The 21,521-nt window shown below is 38.8% G+C and overlaps 1 protein-coding gene across 2 annotated transcripts in view; it reads right to left on the reverse strand.

Moving 5' to 3' along the window:
• Positions 1 to 10,559: 10,559 nt before the first annotated feature.
• Positions 10,560 to 21,521, reverse strand: part of ppfia4 (PTPRF interacting protein alpha 4) — a 642,255-nt gene continuing 631,293 nt past the window's right edge. For both annotated transcript variants that reach the window (XM_059653442.1, XM_048553122.2), the window contains one exon: positions 10,560 to 17,338. The gene's annotated coding sequence lies outside the window, so the exon portion shown is untranslated. The remainder of the gene's footprint in view (positions 17,339 to 21,521) is intronic.

Consider the following 21,521-nt stretch of genomic DNA (forward strand, 5'->3'; position numbering starts at 1 on the left):
TACTTGACCAATATCTAGATAAACGTAACAAGTCTCAGGCACAACATAAAGAACTCTTGCTACTGCACTGTGGCTTTCAGAAGATGCCATGAACTGCCAATGATCTTCTAATCTTCCACAGAAAGATGAATGCACATCTAAATAGACTGAAAGGCTAAAAGGATGGCTTAATCCATATTTAACAAGTAAAACAATATTCTACATAATGACACATTAAAAGTTTCAATGTTTGCTATTATCTTTGAAATTCCAAATCAACAGTTCTCTGACACAATCTGGCAACATAAAATTGATGTCTCAAACACAGCCAGTATGCATGTTGTAAAAAAACTGTTACTGATCTTTCCCAGTCTCTCCAATGGGTTTGGAATAATTGACAACCAGAGTAATGTCAGGCCAACCAAGGTAATTTGACATCCTTTGAATGAAGACAGCTATACCTCTCTTAATTACAAAAGGTTAACAGCCCCTTCACAGTTCATCAATTACACAGGATGTTTGTCGACACAGTACATCTGTCATAAATAGAGAAATTCAAAGATGTTCCCTTTGCTGCTCTTCTCAGAATACTATGAGGATGTGACAACATTGAAATAGAATGCATTGGCTAGAGTAATCTGTTTTAAAAAATGAGTAACTTATTAGATGCTTGCTTGTTCATTTACAATGATGTAAATGAATGATGACCTTGCAGATCAAGGTATTCTAAGCTTTTTTAAAAAAAAATTAATAGCAATCTGGAAATATATAAACTTTTCTTCATAAAATTTGCAGAAATAGTTTAGCAGTGATGACCTTAATCTTCCATGTGGTTTGCTCAATAATAAAGAATCTGAATAAGAATCAAAAACAATTTTCTTTTGTGACAAAGTGTTGACAATTGTAAGGGAAGGTAGCATTTATAATATCATTCAGATTAATGTAGATTGGTTCGTGCATCTGGATTTCTGATTTCCAATTTAGTAATTAATTTTTATATCAATCTGTTTATTTAATGTTTGCATTTACACACATTCTCAAGCCAACTAGGGGCACAGAGTGGATTTTGTTAGTATATACCGATTGAGAAAAAAATACTTGCATTTATATAGCATTTTTATAACCAGTAGGTGTCTCAAAGTGGTTTACAGCCAATACACTACTTTGAAGCGTAGCCACTGTTGTAATGTAGGAAGCCCAGCAGCCAATATCTCTACAGCAAACTCCCACAAACAATGGCACACTAATAGACGTGATAATTGTTTGGAGAAATGTACTGGTACGTGGCATATTGGCTAATTTGCTGTAGTCGTGCGATCTCTACCTCTGCTGTAACTTGTTTTCACTTTAGCTTGTGGCAGCTATTAAATATACGACTGGAAACTGTAAGAGAGTAGTTACCGCAAAACCGCAAGGACGAATTAAAACCACAGTCTACAGCTTTGAAGTATAGGTTAAGTCTGAATTGGCTGCAAATTTTCCATTCCATATTACAGTGGAAATGAATGGTAATATGAAGCAAAATTGGAATTTTTTTTCGATCTTGATGGAATAACTACGAAATAGCTACAGAGTTAAACTAAAAACACTGAGCGAACAAGTGTAGTAACCCTGTTATAAGTACTAAGGAAAGAATGCTACCATCTGCTGCAGTCGAAGTCTCTTTGAGGAGTAGATTAGATTAGATTCCCTACAGTGTGGAAAAATGGCCCTTTGGCCCAACAAGGCCACACTGCCCCTTGAAGCATCCCATCCAGACCCAACCCCCTATAACACACACACCCGTGAACACTACGGGCAATTTAGCATGGCCAATCCACCTAATCTGCACATCTTTGGACTGTTGGAGGGAACCGGAGCACCCGGAGGAAACCCACGCAGACACGGGGAGAATGTGCAAACTCCACACAGACAGTCGCTTGAGGCGGGAACTGAACCTGGGTCCCTGGTGCTGTGAGGCTGCAGTGCTAACCACTGAGCTACCGTGCCACCCACGGAGTCGCGAACTTAATGGAGAGATTTTGAAGACTTCGATACGTACATGAAACACTGTAGTAATGTTATGAGTGCTATGTGTTCAGATTCAGAGCACGGTGGGGGGGAAAAGAAAGAAACTCTTGACTAGAATGTAATGGGAGTTATATATCTAGCTGAATCCTATGCATTTAACAGATAATCTCATTGTAGTAAGGATCCTTTATGCCCTAATTAATCCTAGAAGTAGTTATATAGGACTTGAAACATAAGCTCTGTTTTTCTCCCTCCACAAATGCTGACCAATCTGCTACATTTCTCCAACACTTTTAAATTTCCTTGTTTCTAAATTTTGAATGAGAGCCCCGACACGAGAGACTGTTGGCTAAGGTGGAAGCACATGGCATTGAAAGCAAATTACTGATATAGATTGGAAATTTGTTAGTGGCAGGAAATAGAGTTGGAATAATTGTAAATACTCTAATTAGCAGGACGTGACTAATGGTGTCCTGTAGGAAAGTGCGTTGGTGTCTTGATTATTCAGAGCATTCATTATTGACGTGAATTATGGCATAAAATGTCAAAAATCCAAATTTGCTGATGACGCAAAATTGGGGAGTATTATTTTCAGTGTTAGAATCCCTACAATGCAGAAACAGGCCATTCAGTCCATCAAATCTGCACCAGCCGTTGTCATTCTACCCTCGTAACCATGGCTAAGCCAACTAAATGTCCCGTCTTTGAACTGTGGAAGAAACAAGACCACTTGGCAGAAACTTATGCTGACATGGGAAGAATGTGCAAGCTCCACAGAGACAACCACCCGAGGGTGGAATCGAACCTGGGTCACTGGCGCTGTGAGGCAGCAGCGCTAACCTCTGTGCATCCCTGCACTGTTGATGATAGCATAAAATTACAACAGGGTAATCACCTGCTGTGTTCCTCCAGCTCCACACTTTGTTATCTCTGACTCCAGCATCTGCAGTTCTTTCTATCTCTGAGTAGATAAAGACAAACAATTTCCACAGGTTGAGTATTCTAGAAGCAAGGAGCGCAGTCTAAGAATTACAGCCAGGCCATTCAGGAGAGTAGTTTGAAAGCATTTCCATACACAAACAGTGGAGTTTGAAACGCTTCCTCAAACAATGGCCAATATTAATTAACTTGTCAAATTTAATCTGAGATGCTCAAATTTTCATTAAACAAGGGTATTAAAGGATATGGGCCCAAGGCAGGCATATGGAGTTAGGCCATAGATCAGCCATGATCTTAGTGAATGGTGGAGCTGACACCATGTTAAAAAATGGTGGGAGGGGCTGAATGGCCAACTCCTGTTCTTATGTACATAACAACATTCCACACCATAATACAGTAAAAATCACTAATCCAGAAATGTTAATTTTGTTTCTCCCCCTGCAGGTGGCATCTAGAATCTGAGCATTTCCAACACTTTCTGCTTTCATCACAGGCAAAGCATTGATGTTGGACTCTGAATTGAATGTTATTTTCCATTTGTTCATGGGATGCAGGCATCACTGACAAAGCCAACATTTGTCACCATACCCTAATCACCCTTGAACTGATTGGCTGTCTAGATCTTTTCAGGGAGCATTAAAAGTCAACCACATTACTATCAGTTCTGGAGTCATGTGTGCCAGATGAGAAAGGTTGGCAGATTTCTTTCTCTAAAGGGCAATAGTGAACAAGAGAGTTTTTGTTTTACTGACAATTATCATTAGGTTTGCTTTTAATTTCAAATTTTATTGTATTCAAATTTCATGATCAGCCATGGTGGGATTTGATCTCTTGTCCCTAGATCTTTGGTCTGCTATTCTGGGATACTGGCCCAGTGACCACTGTGCCCACCTCCCTCAAAGCTATTCAGCATACACAGCGGAAGCTCTTCTAATTGTAACATTTTCTTTGATCATGCTGTCAGCTAATGAACAATGTACTTAACAATTGTCAATGTGGACACAAAAAACTGATAACTTATTGGCAGTACGCACTTACACACAAGATTAGTACCCCTGGGCCAGTGCACCCTCTAATTGTCTTCCTGGATGTGCAGAACTCCAAGGACAGCAACTTTCAGCAACGGAACTCAATGCCTTGATCAACGTGTTGATACCAGTCGCTGTCTGCTGAACATCAATGTGGCTGCACATACATGCAGCCTGGAGCTCTGGGTGTATTCTTAAAAAGCCCTGAGTGATATGGGCTATGGCAAGAAATCTGGGAGAATCATAGAGAAGCCAGGCGAGGCATTTCTTGTCAATAAGAGCAACAGGTCATGCTTTCTATCAGGGTTATAAGCTTAAATGAGTTTCTCGACAGTTGTCCATTAATGGGGAATGTTGTTCACTCTCATCCCCATTGACATTGAATTTTGCTTCATAAATATGAAAGTCCTATTCTTCCATCCACCAGATAGAGAATATCCCAAGTATTTGGGTTTCTCTCCTAGCGCTCAGCGACTTTGTGCCTACTTGGATGCTTGCAGCATTGTATTCTAGTGCAGCGTCATGCTCATTAGCAGTCACCAGTCTAGGGAGTGGACATGTGCTGCACTTCACTATGCTATGCCATTGTTATACCTGAACCATGTGTCAGCATCTGATGTGACAGTCACTATGCATGTGTTTCCAGAAAATGGTCTTGCCTCAAACTAAGGCAGATGCCTTCAAAGTCAACTTAAGGTAGATGTCGTTCTGGGGGGGATTCTGGTGCAGTCAATCGTGTAGCATCAGATAGTTGTCCTGGGGCCTGGGTACAGTAAGGCAGCTGCTTATGGAGGGCAGGGTCTTAGGCGAAGAGGATCCAAATGTTAAGCATCCCACTATCCATCCTAGCTCTTTCTATTCTATTATTGTCTACTTTCTCCTTGGCTGTGAGAACGGGAGGGTTTGAATATGATGAAAATGGGTGGCACAGCTAACAGTCTTGGTGTAGGTGGGGTCAAGTGTCCCAAGTGAGTGAGCAGGAAGTGCAGAGATCATGTAGGGTTAGTGAGGTTGGAGCTTGTGATAGGTAAGATCAAGTGAGGGAAGGTGTTGCATGTAATAGCGAGTGTGGTGGAGTGTTAGCCTTGTTGAGAGGTGAGCATGGTTGCAGTGATCAGTGCGACGTTGTTGAGTGCCTGGCAGAACAGAGGAGGTCATTGGCTTGCTTCCTACAATGCTGGATTTACTTCCCGATTGCTGACACTGACAGTGACTGGTGTCATGGCCCACCTCCTGGGGGAAGTGGATCACACATTTCCGCTGTACCGATCTTTCCACCAGGACCTTCAGGTCCGTGTCCAGAAAGCATGGTGTCAGTTTCTGCTTCTGTGCTATTTCAGGGGCAAACATCACAAAATGTGCAGCCTGCCTCTGGGCTGCCAGTGCTCGTCTGTGTAGGCAACAGATTTTTTAACATGGCATCAGCCACAGGCATGACAGTCTATTTCATGATAACCTGGCAATGGCGAGTTACTCTGCCTATGGCAAATGGTAAAGTCAGGCTAGCGTTGTACAAAGCGGACAATCTTAGGCCATTAATGAGCTACATTTTCGAGGATAGCATGATAAATGCTGTTAGACCTTGCACAGAGAAACCCTCCATGAAACGATGGAGGCAAAATTCAGCCTTCACTTAGAAGCCTTTAAACTATTAACTTAAGATAGATACCTGTAAATGAAAGATAGTGCTTCTATGAACTGAAGTAGCCAGCCCAACGAAAAGCATTAACATGGTTGTATTGGTTACTGCAATAAGCAGAGCCGCACTGGACTGCTGTCCAAAGCAGTGCGTATACTGTTAAGCTATTTACACTTCCTTCTCCTATTAGGTGAGGTTGCTGCTTTCAAATGTCCCCTCAGTTAAGCTTCAGTGAAAAGCTTTATGAAAGACGGTAGATATCGCATTATAAATAATACGTGCAAGCTAATTTAGACTCATTAATGAGCTTTCTTGATTCAATAAATGCAGCAAAAGAATGTAAGGCAACAGCTGCGGCTGTACAAGAATCTGGGAGCAGAAGGGTATTCTTTCCAACTCTCTGACTGCTGTTTCATCTACATCACTCATGTCTCGAACAGTAATTACCAGCTCTTGGCAGACTCCATCTGCCGATTTGACCTCCTCTCTTGACAGATGTGACTTTTAGTGGCCCTTCTGAGGGCTTTTACTCTGACATTTTCCAGATTCTACTTCGGGTCCCAAGTTTCTCTCAGATATATACCGAGGCTTCTGACCATCCAACTAAATGAGAAGACAGATTTTTCAGATGGAAAATTCAGAAACCTTCAGCCAGGTTATCAAGAGAATGGAGAGACAGATCATTCTGACTTTGAAATAGAGTCCATTAACGAGCTTTAGGTTCCTAATTTATTTATTGAAGGGTCTAATGTCTATTTCAGGCTTTCATGTGCTTGAATAAAAAAGGCCCCTGGATTTCATAGGCAGGCCAAAGCCTGCATAAATTGGGTACTGACTATCCTGTTGATAATATACTTTTCTTTGTTTGCACCTAAAAAGCAGATACAACACACACGAGTCTTTCTCCTGATGTCTACTGAACAGTTTCATCTACTAAACTGGTTTATGAGCCAATAGTTCCTTATATTATGCTGGAGATTGTGGTATTTCTGACCTGTTATAATACATTTCTGGAGCAGGTGGGACTTGAACTCAGGTCTCCGGTAGGCACACTACACTTTCATGTAAAGCTACCTTTTGCTTTCAACTTTTAAGTAGGAAGAACTTCACCTTATTCGATGATTCACATCACACCAATGAATCATCAGTCTCTGCCTAGGAACAAAATCTTAGTATTATACTTATCGTTCCTTTTGAAAATGAGAACTAGGTATGCATCATTAAAACTCAGGAGACAAATTCAGATCCCAGTGAATATTTGCATTTGCCCCTATATTGAACATTACCTGCTCCCATTGACAAACAGCAAAAACCCTTTCGCAAATTAGGAAAACACACACCAGAATCCTGATCATATATGATATAATCATGAGGCAGCATCATACCTAAAACCTGAACTGCCAGATTGACAACTTATGACCCTCATTGGCACTATGAATTTATTTCTATGATACCATTGGATGCTAAATAAACACTGTCTGGATGCAATATTTATTGAATGGATTCTGTTCAAATTCCATTTGAATAAATCTATTCATCATGTGGGTTGACATCAGAAAAAAGCAAAGCAATCATGAACTATCAGTGGGCTCATAAACATCTTTCAGGAAAGGAATCTAACCATCCCTTGTGATTTAACCCACATGATATTTTTCACCTTTAACTCTGCCGGAAATAGCGACAGAAGGCATTCAGTTGCACAGATAATGAGCAAGAGTGCTATCCACCACTATCTTCTCAGGGCAAGTGCAAGATGGGCAAAAAATGTAAATATACGTTCAACAAAATCACGGCAAATCTGGTTGTTATCCCAAATTCACACTCCAAATTATGCCCAACAACCTTTCAGTCTCTTGCTGATCAGGAATCTACCTGCAATAACGGTTTCCTATTTAGAGTATCTACAGTTCTTTTGGTTCTTATTAAGTATCAAATCACAATGTCTTAAAAATATGCTGCTTGCACCAGCTTTTCAGTAAGAGAGATCCAAAGACTCACAATCCTCCGAGAGTGGAAAAGAATATTTCTCTGTTTTAAATGGACTACTCCTGATAGTTATGCATGGATTGGCTCCTCTTCTAATATGTTAAGATCCCTCAAGATCTTTTATGTTTCTATCCCTTATTCTTCCAAATTCCAGCAGACACAAGTCTAATCTACCCAGGTGTAGTCTGGTACACCTCCTTTGGACTGCATCCAACACATTTACATCCTTCCTGAAATATAGTGACAAATACAGTGCACAATATTCCAGATATGGTCTCACATTTCCATGCATAACTGAAATATAACCTTCTTGGTTTTGCGTTCCATTCTCCTGGAAATGAATGATTACATTCAATTAGCTTTCCACATTATTTGCTGGATTCCTTTACAATTCAGAGTTCTGCAATCTCTATTTAGATAATGCGCTACTTTTACATTTTTCCCATCAAAATGAACAGTTCAACATTTCCCCACATTATACTCTCTCACAAGTTCTTTCACCATTCACTTAACCTATCTATAACTTTTGGTAGGCTCACTCCATCATTGTTTTGTCAGCAAATTTAACAACTTCTTTCAAATTCCATCAAAGACATTTAAATAAACTGTAAACAGTTGAGGTCCTGGCACTAATCAGAGCTTTCAACTTCCACAGTAATTTCTAATGTGGCACATTAGCAGTTACCTTCTCAAAAACTAAATAGAGTAACATCTACTTGTTCCCCTTTATCCACAGCATATGGTACTTCTTCAAACAACTCCAACAGATCATTTAAACATGACCTCACTTTCACCAAACCATGCTGACACTGCCTGATTAACTTGAACATCTCAAAGTGCTCTGCTACAACTTCTTTAATAATAGTTTGTTTTTCTAAATGCGGCATGCCTGACACTTCAAGACCAAAATCATTCTGCAAAGCAGGCACAATTTCTAACTAACTGCAAAAGAATATTAACAGCAAACTCATCTCTTAGTTGAGGAATCTGAATGATGAAAATTATCAAAGTCCGCAGGCTTGGTAACCATTGTTTTCAGTACAAAATCTTTCCTTTACACAGGGCTTTGCTGAAGAAAGTTTGCAATTCCCAACATATCTCAAATCCATTTGTTAGTTACGCACAGGCTGTTGTTCTAAACCATTTTCTTCCCCAAAGCTGCCCTTCAAATTGTAAGACAATAAAAAAGACTGACACATTGGATCTCACTGAATCATAAAATAAAAATGACAAGACACTTGCATGAAAGGTTGAAATTAAGTTTCGGCCAGAACCGTTGCTGCAACAAGCCATTACTTCAAAATTTCCACGTATTCCTTGGCACCAGTGGAAGGTTGTTATTAATAACACAAATGGGCAAAGGGTTGGATAGCTAGGTGCTGGGGAAAAATATAATGACATGGTTGAATTTTTGAGAATTGTTTTGCTCATGTTCAGAATTCTCTTACTACTGATAAAATATGGAAACTTTTTCTTTTCAAAAAATGACCCAATAGATTGATATCTTTAACGCCAAACTTTTAGTGTTGGAGTCTCATTTAGAAATTTCTGCACAGCCCATTCAAAACTTTGCTGATATTGAAATGACTAGCTGATAACTAGGTAGCAATTTTGACAGTAACTTTGGTAAGATGGATCATGTAGCAAATGAAATTTCTCATTGTGTGCGTCTGTGAATGTACAATACTTCACTGCTGCTGCAGGGCCCATAGAGCTCACCTTGGTTTCAGTTTGACAACCAGAAAGGTGCTGAGTCAGTGTGGCCCTCACAGACAGAGAATAATTAAACTCAGAAGTTTACAGCATGGGAAGAGGCCATTCAGCCCATCATGTCTCTACCAGCCAACAGATACCTGGCCACCTAATTCCCTGGAGGCTATGGCAATGCAAGTGTATATTTAAATATCAGTTATATATTATGAGAGTCTCTGACTCAATCATTCTTTGAGTTCGTGAGTTCCAGACTTCTACCACCCTTTGGGTGAAAGCAATTCTCCTGAACTCTCATCTTTGCCTTCTATCTCCCCCCCCCAGGGATTGACTGCTCTACAAATGGAAGAAATGCTTTCCTATCCACCTTACCTAAACTCCACACGGTGGGATACACCTTCTTCAGGTCTCCTCTCAAACTTTGCTATTTCAAAGGAAACAACCGCAGCCTACCCAACCTTTTCTTCTACTCAGACTCTAGTAAATCTCCTTCCAGACTCTCTCTCTCTCTCAATCCTTCCGATAATGTCTGGATGCCAATGTGTATATGCTTAAGTATTGAAATGAAGGACCATGACTTCTGCTGGAAATAGATTACATCTTCAGTAGGTAAAGAGTGAATTGGGCTTCCTAGATATGCTGTCCTTGCTAAAGCAACTTTGAGCAATATTCACTATTTTAAGTCACACCTGAAAAATAGTGACATATGTGTGGTATGAGGGACAAGTGCATAGATAGAAATAAATTCAAGGATTTGGAAGAAAGTTGGGGAGAAAACACCTGACCCCATTAAGATATACCAGCTGTGTCAATATTTTAGAAATCAAGAATTAATAGAAATGTCAAGTAAGAAAGTGAAAGAAAACCAGAACCAGGGGTCAGAGTTTAAGAATACAGTATAGGCTGAGTTGAAGAGACACTCCTTCACTCAGAGTGGTGAGCCTGTCAAATTCTGGGCCACAGAAAACAGTTGAGGCTAAAGCATTTGGCAGTTTTCAAGGAGGAGTTGAATGTTGCTCTTTGGTATAAAGAGATCAAAGGATAAGAGGAGAATGTGGCAACAGGGTAATGCATTGGATGATCAGCCATCATCATTTGTAAAGTCAGCAGACTTGAAGGGCTGAATGGCCTACTCCTGCTTCTGTTTTCTATGGTTCTTTACAATAGGACCCCTGATTTCATATGTGATTGAAAGAATGCCATTCTGTTAAGTAAAAGGATGAAGCAGAACACATTAAACGTTTACAATGCATTTTTTTATTGGCAGTGGAAAATAATTGTTTCAGTTCTAGTGTCCACTGGAACCAGGCAACAAATAATACTGTGACAAAAGAAACAAAAGATTTGAATATACTGTACAAAACAAGAGCATTTCAAGTGCAAATACCACAATGTTGTGTTCTCAGTTGTTTACTGAAACTTGCAAACAATTATATTTTATTCCCTTAAGCAACAGAAAGGAAGACCACATTTCGGACACAGATGAACATGTCTTTCCAAGTGTGCAACAACTCCAGCTCAAAACTATTAAGCTGGTTTGAATTCAGGATTGTCTTTATCCCCAAAATTTCAAACATTGGTAGTTCTTAAAAGGATACAGGAATTTTTCATTGTGTAGAGTACTGACTGTCCACCATCAGAAATACACTATTAATTGCTCCCCATTATCACTCGTTAATGGATAAAGTGTATAATGCCAGGGAGATCCTTGAAAGGTTTAATGCAATGCCCATTGATGTCAGAGTTATAACCATGCCAGGAAAAAAATAACAATCACATTTGTGTTTTAAAAACAGAATAATGTCCGAGGCTGCTCATGAAATAGAAGGTTATAATACAGTCCAGAACAAACAGCACGTTAATGTACAACTTAAATAATACTTACCAGCAATTTTTTTTAAAATGCTGACTTTTTTTCCAAAAATCACTTACACATTTCTTTTAAAAATTACAAGGCAAGACCACTATTACTTTGGGAAGAAATGCATTTCATAGAATCGAGTTATCTTAACTTCTGAATGGCTGACAATGACTGTCAGTAACTCAAAAATTATAATACTTAATCAACCTTCAGAATTATTCTGACCCAAACCAAAAGTTCACTGCATACAAACACATTTCATTCACTAGAAGTTAATTATTAAGATCAGATTTACAATATCAGTGCCAGTTTATTGTCCTTCTTGGACCACAATACAAACCAACTGATAATTAAAACTAAATTCACCTCCCTTCTGACACCAAAACTTGTTAGTTGATTAATTGGGTCTTCATAGCAGTCTGCATTAGACAGCTCAGAGAACACATGAGCAAAATAAAACAAGTGGATAATGGCATACATATTCCTCAAATGTAGATGTATTACTATATTTGATCCAACATTTACGATACTTGCGTGCAAAGAAGTTATTCTCTGATGAGTGTCCAGCTGTTCACCAGATTTATAACTAAATATTTTGCTGAAGCACAAAGCTTATACATCACTTCATGTTCAGTAAATTCAGTTGAATTTGCAAAACTTCCAACGTATTACTTCTATGTGGACTTGTTCCACCATTTATTAAATAGCCATTTTCCAACATGGTATCTGTCACATTATAAATTAAACCAACCAGGCAATGTTGGTAAAGAAACTATTAATGGAATTTTCAATGATAGCTTTTCTTGGCTGTTTATCTCTAATATAAACAGTAATTCTTTTGTTTCTCTTTTTGAATTGTTAAAGATTTATGTGATGTGATGACCATCATTTAGTATTCCAGCCATCCAACACTTGCTGCAAGAGCTACAACTTATAAATGTACACAGTTCACAAATAAATTTCTCTTCCATAAAACCAAAGAAAGCTACAAGGTTGGACTTGTGTAGAATAAGTGCCCTATCTCATAAAGCAGCAAGGTGAACACTGATTATATATTTGTTACTTAAAGAAGGTGGAATGTAAGTACATAAGGAAGCAGTGTGCAGCAGCAAAGTGTTGAACATGTATCTACAAAACACAATATCACAGCAGCAGGAAGTTGTCATACCTCTAAGATCAGAAGGTTTGGATGCAGGAGCAAAGATGATATTTGTGTTACATAAAACTACACAAAATTAGTCTTTTTCTGTCACGTCATCAACAGGCCAGTCACACCATGATTTACAGGGGTCTTTCAGCCAGACAGTACAGGTGAGTCAAGCCCTTGGAAAATTAGATAAGTTCAGCCAATTATGCAGTCTCGACTATTTTACTGGCCCTTGATCCAACTTCTACAGAGTTTACTTTCTTTTTAATGTTTATTTTTCTGGTTGCCATGACCAGGTATTTTGTGATATTGTCATTAGCTGCATCATCACATGCTCATGAGATGACAACGTCCCTTAAATAAAATGCCAGCACGTCTTTATTCGGTCCAATAAGCTATATGTAATCACCCAGTAAAAATAATTAATGCACTACAGAGGAAGTGGTGGAGGATGGTAGAATTTCAACATTTAAAAGGCAAATGGATGAGTATATGAATAGAAAGAGTTTAGCAGTCTATAGGCCAGATGCCGGCAAATGGGACTAGATTAATTCAGGATATCTGGTCAGCATGGAAGGGGTGGACCAAAGAGTCTATTTCCATGCTGTACAGTTCTTTGACTCAGTGATATTTGAATTTGTGTGCATCAATGTTTTATGTTTACTGTGGAACGATGAAATGAGGAACACCTCAAAACATTCTTTGGAATTCTCCAAATTTACTAACAAATCAAATCAAGAAATTAAAGACATTATCAAAGTGCATATATATTTGAAAGGCTTGCTTGTAGCTCTCATGACACTGTTTTTATTCCCTTGGGTGACATAACAAAACGTCCAGATATTGTGTGAAGGGATTGGTTCACATGAGATAGAATATTCTTCAAAAAAAAGACCAAGGTTTTGTTGCAATGAACATAATTTTATAAACATAGCCTGAACGTCCATGATTCCCAATGAGATCCCTTTGCTTTGGGTTATCCCAATCTCATCCAATGGATCTTAGTCTAATGAATTCTAAGGGTGTCCTCATAAGAAAATACCTCCATATCTGCGATCGACCACACGAATGTTCTCCGGACTGTCTTCAATGTAAGTATATCTTGCTTTGATCTATGCATCCTGGATAAGATATACCAACATTGGAAACAATCTAAAGAAGGTTCATTATGTTGATCCCAAGTCCAACAAGGTATTCTCTATGAGGAGAGGTTGAGTAAGTTGGGCCTGTATTCATTAGGGCTTAGAAAAATGATACGCACCTTATTGAAATATGCAAGACTCTTAACAGGCTAGATAGGGTAGATGTGAAGAGATTGTTTCACCTTGTGGGAAATTCTGGGACCAGAAAGCTTAATCTCAGTAAGGGGTCACTCATTTAAGAGAAGGATGAAAATTTTGTCTCAGCGCAGTTCTTTACCACAGACAGCGGTACAGACCGCGTCATTAACTGTATTCAAGGCTGAAATATTAGTAAATGAAACAAGGGTTATGGAGAAAAGGCAGAAAAGTGGATTATGACATCAGCCAATATCTCATCAAATGGCACAGTAGACTTGATGGGCCAAAAGGCTTACTTCTGCTCCCACCTTTTATGGTACACACAACTCAAGTAATGATCCTTACAGACCCAAACATTTTAAACAGTAATATTCAAAACAAAACAAAAACACATGGGATTGACACATAATTAAGCAGTAAATAATGATTTCTGGGCAACTGTCTATAAAATTCCCCCAAACTATGTGTTGCAGAATGAAAATGGAACAAGATAAGATCTGTTCACTAAGGTTTTCAATCATTGCCCCAGCACACTCAGAAGAAATGTTCATCATTTAAAAAAAACAGGCATAAGTAACAAAAATGCTGCACAGTCAAACAATAGTAGAGTTGACAGATATCATTCACTGTTTCATCAGTGTATGTACATTTTTTTCTTTGAGTTAGTACATTTGGTAAAATGACAATTACCACATGACAAGGCAAACTTGGCGAGAATAAAAGAAAGTGCAAAACCAATGACTGAGTACACTATCACTGCCTGAAAGACAAAATAAAGAGGTGCTTTTGTTTAAGAAACAGAATGTCTGTAAATTATATCTTGAACTCAGGATTTTATTACAAAGATGAAAAGGTCCTTTACTAATTTAACTTCAGTTGAGTTAAATATGAACATAATTTAGAGGCAGGTGGAGGAGTATGGAGTCAGATCATATTACAAGTGCGCTTCATGTATCAAACATATTTTAAACAATGTTTATGGCATTTGAGTAAAAGGGTGTGTGTACGTGTGTGTGATGGTAAGCCATGTCTTTCAGTAGAGCAGAGCTAGACTTCGATAAGATGGCATGAGCTCCTCCCCATTTTAACAGAATAATTTAATCTCTTTTGAAACTCCGAACAGCACACTTCCTGAACCATATCTTTGCAATCTAATATGAAAAGTATACATTCTGACACAAAATGTATCAATGAAATTTTTTCACAACAAAAAAGAAAAAGAAATGGATGAACTAAACTGAATTCCCACAAGATACTACTGGATACCTTTAAAACATAATTTAATTAGTTAAATGAAAGTTAAGACAAGCAATGAGATCATTCAGAGTGCAGTGTTGACAATAAATTTCATTAAGAAAGATGTTTCTCACATAATACTAATATTTTCAGAGGGGAGAAATGTAATAAGGCAGAGACAATATTTGTTCAAGATAATTAAAAAGTGTTTTAAAAACAATCAAATTTAAAACATTTGAATAACTTTGGAAATCTAGCCTTTTGATTCATTATTCTGATTATGAAGTATGAAGGGACAATATAAGCTACTCAACATGTTTGCTTTCCCAAGATTAAACAGAGTGAATTTCATGCATTTTTATTAATCATGCTGGCTTCTGAGAACAAATAACTTAAAGTGGGGGCTGTTCATAAATTTATTGAGCAGAAGGAAATTGAATTTAGATAATGCCAACAACATTTCCTAAATTTATTGAACAATTTTGATAAAACTTTGGGTGACGCCATTGCAGCTGTTATTTAAATAAGTACTTATGACTCCATGTTTTTTCTGGGCTTTAATGTATAATGCTGACCTTCATAGTCGCAGCTCAGTGTCAGTTCAGTCTGTGGTCCTGTGTTCATTCTATGCATGCAGCACAATGTTTAACTCCTTAAAAAAGATTTGTGAAGAAATTAAAGCATATTTTTCGTTGTGGCACTTGGGAATTAAAATTCTTTACTGAGAATATTTAATTATAGTGATTGCAAAACAGTTTATGTTCAAGAATTATTTTAGCCACCCCACAAAGTGCTGAATTAAAACCATATACCCTTTATTGTCTTAGATGGACTATGTATCAATTTATTAAAAATGAATTTATAAAACATGATCAACATTTAATCAATCCTCATATAAGTTATCACCATTTGATATTTTTCAAGGAACAGTCACAAAGACTTGAGGAATAGAAAGTGCCCAGTGCTTAGCCACTTTAACACACTTTAAAAGGAACCTGGCTAAATTCCTCAGGAAATAACTGGACAACCTGAAGTAAGTGTTAACTTGATACTAGCTTCACGTAATCAGTTCCTTCCATCCTACATAGAATGGCCATGGCCACTTTAACAATGGGCATCTGCCTCATAATATTCTCTTAAGCTACAATTAGATTGTCACATTAGTTTAAAAATAGGGGAAAAGGCAAAATGCCCTGATTCTAGTTTTGGAGGCTGTACTTAAAAGTGGGAAATCACAAGAGGAGGTACCTTGTTTAAAGTGTACAAGGCATCGCTTGAAAAATTGTGAAGTACTTTTGTAACCATACATCTTACAGAATATTTAAAGAACATTTTGCAATAGAAACTGTCCATTTCAAAATTGCTCCATTAACATCAGTGATGACAACCATATCAGATATTAGAATGGTCAGCTTTGACACCTTTTGGATGCCGTGCTGCTTTGCAGCTTCATAAACATGCAATATTTCTAATGTACTTATACTTTTGAAAAACATCCTTTGTAACCAGGTCCTCATGTATAGGCAGGAAAAAAGGGGTGATGTGGAGCGGAAAATAGTGTTCTGGACGCACTTGAGGAAAGTGCGCTGAAAAGACACGCTATTTAATATGTAAGACTCAGGGGTTCATGAGGCAAAACTGAAGGAAACAAACCCTTTCCGTAGACACAAGGCTGAGTTAAATACCTTTCAAAGTACTATTCTGTATATCTCTTATTTTAAAATGTTCAGTGGAGCAAGAGTCTCCTAGAGCTGGGAACCACCATTGAACGGAGATTTTCAATGCTTACGTACACAGGAGAAGTCTGTTTCACTTCAGTTGTTTCAACAACGACCCAAAACTAATCAGGTTTCAAGCCATCCAGTCATATGTTATGCTACAGTTAATATGGCAGACAAATAATTGCACACTTCATTTGTTAAAACGAACAAGCCCTCAGTCAATGGAACAGGATGCCTGTAAAAGGTATTGGCAAGGTTAAAATGGCAGAAACAATGATTAAGACAGTGTTTAGGTTGAATCTACATACTTCAAATTCCATTAAATTATCTAAAAAATGCTGTTACAGTCAGCGTTTTATATACATTTACATAAAAAAACTTGCATTACTTCATGGCCATACAGTTACATACGGCGGGTATGATACACTTGAGAAAATTTACTACAACAAATTAAACCACAATGGTACTTGAGGTTAAAAGTTGACAGAACTTACTACTGACTGTACCAGAACATTATTACAGTAAAATAGCTCAAAAATGGATCCCTAGAATTTTCTACCAGCTTTGTAAAGTATAATCTCATAAAGGAAGTCATTACTAGATAAATAAAATGATAAGTTTAAGATTTTGTTTCTGAACTGTAGTAAACTATTGCCCATTTATAGTCAATGTACATCTGACCATCTGTGCCTTTCCAGCTACTGTGCAGCAGCATTTGACATCCATTGTTGATCTCACAGAGATGGAATGGATTATTCTCGAAAGGCAGCCAGCATGTGTCCATACAGGTAGTGGGAATGGACTGGAAGAGAGAGAGAGAGAGAGAAAGAGAAAGAAAAATTCGAACTGTTAGTTATACTTTTTCCAAATCAGCTTTTCCCCTTGCCCATCCCAGAAGTATTTGTCTTCTAGAGTGTGCCTGCAGAACTTTTCTGCAGAGACCCGTGCTTTGCCCAAGAAGCTATGCTTCATATGCCACATGGACACGTAAATATCAGAAGCTTGTTCAACTGTGGAAGGCCTCACAGCTATGACAATTCTGTCCATTCTTGGGCTGCATGTCCTCACGCGCTGCAGTGAGTGAGTGATTGGACAATGGGGACATAAGAACCTGAGCTGTTCTTCTTTTTAAACAACTTTCTTTCCTCATCCCAGGGATACTGAGGTCAGTTGTACTCAATGTTGCTCAAAGATCAGTGGTACATTCTTGTTTTAAGACAGCAAAATTATTTTGTTTGGCAACAATGTCATTATCATTTGTGATCTCCATACTGGGGTGATGAGCTCAAATCCCACCACATTCAGACATAACAAATGCAATCTGGAATTAAAAGCTAGACTCAGTAATGGTGACCAAGAATCAATCATCAGTTGCCATGAAAATCCATTCCGTTTACTCATGCCTTTTGGGTAAGGAAATCTGTCATCCTTACCTGGTTTGCCTTACACGTGACTCCCAACCCATAGCAATGTAATTGTCTCTGAACTGCCCTCTGCTCTGGCCTAGCAAGCCACTAAGCTCAAGGCCAATGAGGGATAGGCAATGAATGCTGACCTTGCCAGTGACACCCACATCCCATAAGAGAATAACAAAAGAAAGTGAAGTTTGTTTAAAATAAAACAAAGTAGGGTAGAGTTGGTCCAAGAGGTTTATTAACATGAAAGTTTACTTTGAAGTCCATAGTATTATCTAGCTCTGAAAGTTCACTTGGTAATCCATAGTGTATTGGTGGAGTTGCCTTTTCAGAGATCTGCCACACATTTGAAATTCTCAAGTGCTATTAACTATTGTGACTCAAGCAATCCTATATCCTCAAAGCAACCAGATTTCAAACTTCTTAAACACAAACTTCCCTTTCTCTTTCAAGTAAAAGAGGGTGATGTGGAAAATTAGTTTCAAAGTACAATTGTATGGCTCTTCTACTTCCTTGACAGTCAGTCTGATTTTGGTTTTTTGGGGCAGTTACGTGATCAGTGTCCAAAATCTCATTTCAACAATTTCAGACAATGGTAACGGCAGAGACGAGGAGGTGGACAAAAGAATGGGAAAAGATCTGCAAACCTAATGGTGAGATCTGGAGGAACAGTGCATTCTACTCATGGACAGCTGCTCGGTATAATCCCATAAAATGACTCCTGGGATTCAGCACATTTCCCTACCAGAAGTATTAATGCATTTCGACCACGCTAAATATCCCTCCATACTGAAGGAAGACAGGCACGTGGTAAGTTTGCAATCTGAATTACGTTTGAATTACATTGCCTGTTACTTTAGGAATGATTTATTCTTTACTTCAAATTCTAAATTATACACATACAATATCAAAGGGGTAAATAAACACATTCAAAACTGGATTCAGTCATCATTTCAGATTGAAGAATAAATTTGTCTTCCAGGTCAATCAAAATCTAGTCACAACATTGATCAGAAGTAACTTAAGAGCCCATGGTAATAGCCCAAAATCACGGCAATTCATCAAACAATTTATTTGCTATTCTCAAGCCTTTTAGTGGAGACACTGCTGTATTCAGTGAATTTGCATGTTTGCAGTTCACTAGGAAGTAGATTACAGGCCTCACTTGCTGCGGTCAAACTCCTTCAGAAAAACTGAACATTCTAAGTCCAAAGAAAATGACGGTGAGATTGTGAGGAATTGCTTGACTCCATGATCCCCAAGAGCAGGACACTTTTCACCTATGAATAGTAAGTTGAATGAAATAGTGGTTGGGAGAAAACCATCAGCTGAAACATGTAAAATAATCAGACGGTTAGATAGGGTGGATAGGGAGAGCCTTTTTCCTAGGATGGTGACAGCGAGCATGAGGGGGCATAGCTTTAAATTGAGGGGTGAAAGATATAGGACAGATGTCAGAGGTAGTTTCTTTACTCAGAGAGTAGTAAGGGAATGGAATGCTTTGCCTGCAACGGTAGCAGATTCGCCAATTTTAGGTACATTTATGTCGTCATTGGACAAGCATATGGACGTACATGGAATAGTGTAGGTTAGATGGGCTTGAGATCGGTATGACAGGTCGGCACAACATTGAGGGCTGAAGGGCCTGTACTGTGCTGTAATGTTCTATGTAAGGAAATTTGATTGCACTGTATGAGAGAACTGCCTGAATACTGAAAATATAATTTCATGACTGCAAAGTGTATTGAGTTTAATGTACTAAAAAGCTGCCAAGATTACAGTCGGCATGAAAGGAAAATTCGACCAGCAGCAACAATATTTTTCTGGCTGTCATGAAAAATGCCTACGGATGCAGTCTGCGGAAAAGTAAAGCCTTCTAAGGAATGTCATGATTTATATAATATTTACTACACTGTTCCTCACGAATGCACAGTCAGGTTACTCTCAAGGGTAACTCAGAATGGCCCATAACCACTGGCTTACTCAGAGATGGCCACCTCCCAAGCACAAATATCATACATGCACGCACTATAAAAGATGAACTATTTCATCTGTTGTTCTTGATAAAGCGGACATCCTTAACTTGTGGACATGTGAGGACAGCTGCTAGGCAATGCAATTAAACAGCTGACATCATTTAATGAGACCAGGCATGAAAATAGACAAGTTCATCATGGGAAATAGTTATAATATTCAATTTTCTACTTATGCATTAATGTAAAGGCAGAATTTTGTTTTTATTCATTCATGGGATTTGCTTGTTACTGGCATTTATTGGCCATTCCTGTTGTCCTTGAGAAGGTGTTGGTGAGTTCCTGCCTTTAAGTGCTGCAGTCCATTTGGTGCAGGTGCACCCACAATGAGAGGGGAAGCTCCAGGATTTTGAACCAGATACACTGAAGAAACAATAATATATCTCTAAGTCGAATCATGACTTAGAAGCAACTTGTAGGCATTAACATTCCTATGTATTTGCAACCCGTGTCTTCCTAGACGATAGTAGTCGCCGGCTGAGCAGACTTAATGAATTTCTCCAGTGCATCTCGTAAACCCCACTGCTACTGAAAGTTGGAGCTGAATGGAGTGAAAGTTTGTGGGAATGGTGCCAGTAAAGCAGGCTGCTGGATGGTGTTATTGGATCTGCACTTACCAAGGCAAGCGCACAGCATTCTATCACATCCCTGATTTGTGCCTTGCAGATGGTGGACAGGCTTTGGGGAGTCAGGCGGGGAGTGAGTCTTGGAGTTATAAAGTTACACAGGACGGAAACAGACCCTTCGGTCCAAGTCATCCATGCCAACCTGATATCCTAAACCAATCTCATCCCATTTGCCAGCATTTGGCCCATATCCCTCCAAAGCCTGGCTGTTCATCTACCCATTCAGATGCCTTTTAAATGTTGTAACTGCACCAGCCTCCACCACCTCCTCCAGCAGCTTGTTACATACTGGCACCAGCCTCTGCATGAAAAATTTACCCCACCCCACCCCGGTCATTTTTAAATCTTTTCCGTCTCCCCTTAAACTTATGCCCTTATGCCGAAGTTATGGACTTCGTTATCCTGGATAAAGACCTTGGCTATTCACCATATCAGTGCCCCTCATAATTTTATAAACCTCTAAAAGGTCACCATTCAGCCTCCTACACTCCAGGATAAAAAGTCCCAGCCAATCCAGCCTCTCCTTGAAGCTCAGACCCTCCAAACCTGACAACATACTTTTCTGATCCCTTTCAAGTTTCACAACATCTTTCCTGTAGCAGGGAGACCAGAGTTGAATGCAGTAGTCTAAAAGTGGCCTCACCGAAGTGCTGTACAGCCATGACAGTGACATCCCAACTCCTATACTCAATGCACTAACAAATGAAGACAAGTGTGCCAAACGCTTTCTCCACCATCTTATCCACCTGCAACTCCACTTTCAAGGAACTATGCACTTGCACCACAAGGTTTCTTTGTTCAGCAGCACTCCCCAGGCCGCTACCATAACTGTATAAATCCTGCCCTATAGCCCCACTGTATGATGCCTAGTCTCTGACCTGCTCTTGTACCCATAATATTTAAATGTTTAA

Source organism: Stegostoma tigrinum, chromosome 21, assembly GCF_030684315.1.
Source record: "Stegostoma tigrinum isolate sSteTig4 chromosome 21, sSteTig4.hap1, whole genome shotgun sequence".
In the NCBI taxonomy this organism is placed as follows: domain Eukaryota; kingdom Metazoa; phylum Chordata; class Chondrichthyes; order Orectolobiformes; family Stegostomatidae; genus Stegostoma; species Stegostoma tigrinum.